This window comes from Penaeus monodon, chromosome 2, assembly GCF_015228065.2.
Source record: "Penaeus monodon isolate SGIC_2016 chromosome 2, NSTDA_Pmon_1, whole genome shotgun sequence".
Lineage (NCBI taxonomy): Eukaryota > Metazoa > Arthropoda > Malacostraca > Decapoda > Penaeidae > Penaeus > Penaeus monodon.
In genome coordinates this window covers 58,494,605-58,496,197 of record NC_051387.1, presented here as the reverse complement: position 1 = coordinate 58,496,197, position 1,593 = coordinate 58,494,605, and the positions used below count along the sequence as shown (strand labels likewise).

General features: G+C 44.3%; 1 protein-coding gene across 4 annotated transcripts in view; it reads left to right on the top strand.

Moving 5' to 3' along the window:
• Positions 1 to 848: 848 nt before the first annotated feature.
• Positions 849 to 1,593, top strand: part of LOC119584306 (calcium permeable stress-gated cation channel 1-like) — a 26,954-nt gene continuing 26,209 nt past the window's right edge. Inside the window, exon 1 of one of the 4 annotated variants that reach the window (XR_005229795.1) lies at positions 849 to 1,096. The gene's annotated coding sequence lies outside the window, so the exon portion shown is untranslated. The remainder of the gene's footprint in view (positions 1,097 to 1,593) is intronic. The other 3 variants (XM_037932854.1, XR_005229796.1, XM_037932867.1) reach the window with 3 other exon arrangements.

Sequence of the window (1,593 nt, the reverse complement as noted above, 5' to 3'; positions counted from 1 at the left end):
GCAGAGTGAGAGGGAGTCAGAGAGAGAGAAAGAGAGCGATATAGATAGATAGATAGAGAGATAGATAGAGAGAGAGAGAGACGAGAGAGAGAGGAGAGAGAGAGAGAGATGAGAGAGGAGAGAGAGAGAGGGAGAGAGAGAGAGAGAGAGAGAAGAGGAGAGAGAGAGAAGAGAGAGAGAGAGGAGAGAGAGAGAGAGAGAGAGAGAGAGAGAGAGAGAGGAGAGGAGAGAGAGAGAGAGAGAGAGAGAGAGAGAGAGAGAGAGAGAAGAGAGAGAGAGAAAGAGAGAGAGAAAGCAAAGAGAGAGAGAAAGCAAGAGAGAGAGAGAAAGCAAGAGAGAGAGAGAAAGCAAGAGAGAGAAAAGAGAGAAAGTGAGAAAGAAGGAGAAAGAGAGAAAAAGAGAGAATTCCCATTTAGCAGCCTGTCATGAATAAGGAATCGCATATGGAGCCATGAAATCGATGGAGTACACCCGTTCCCGTGTCTTGTTGAAGCAGCCAAGTTAAATTCTCTTAAGTCAATAACACGATTTCGACGCGTTTTCATGCGTGGATAAGCAGGCGCCGTCTTAGACATGGATCGGAAGGAAACGCCGTCCAGACGATCATGATGGATATTGAAAGAAATGTTAGTGGATTGATTGCGAAGTTTTACATTTGTTTTAAGGAGAGTAAATGGATTTTTCTCAAGAGCGCGAGAAAGACGACGCGTTCCCGCCACTCAGACGACACGACCCATTAATCGTACGCAGACAAGCAAAATCTCTTAAAAATCCACTCTCATTTAAAAGAAACCACCAAATCCCAACCAAACCCAAATTTTAAAAATAACCTAAAAACTACAAAAGGATTAATATGATCGAAAAAGTATACGAAACCTTCGCAGTCGAGTAAAAAACGGGAAAAACATTATTGGAACGCATCTGTCAGGTGAATCAGCTGTTCAGAGTTTGTTCATGGACGAGAGACAATGCTCCTCCGTCTCTTTTTCCAGATTTTATAAGCTCACACGTCGCTGGGATCCGCATTGCGCCGTCAGAGGAGGGATTTGTAGTTCGCCGAGTGGAGGGAGTAAGTTGCGACATCCCGTGAGCCAAAGTGAGTGAGATAAGAGGTCTTAAAGGTGTGTGGAAGAGAGAGAGAGAGAGGGAGAGAGAAGGTCGTGTTCATGTGGCAAGCATTATCGTGGGTTGGAAGATTTATCTCTCGGATTAATTACTCTCTCGGTGTTTGGAAGGAAGGGGATAACTCGTCCCCCCCCCCTTTAACTGGTTAATTGGTATTGCCTGTGACGAGTGCACAGCCTGGAGGGTCGCCTGTACCCACTCGTTCCCTGAAAGACCTTGGCATGATTAAATGACCCATATCTGAGGTCTTTTTCGGGTGTATTTGCCTCATTAAAGTTGTCATCCGTCGTGTTTTTGCGGAGGGAAATAAGCCGGAAGAGCTACTGAGCTGTTGGCGAGACATTTTTGTTGGTTCGGGTATGGAGTGAAGTGTCATGATTTGAATATTTTTGTTTTATTTATGTTTTTTTTTTTCTCTCTCTCTCTCTTGTGTTTGTCTTTGTTGTTGGTGTTTATGTAGTGCTGTTT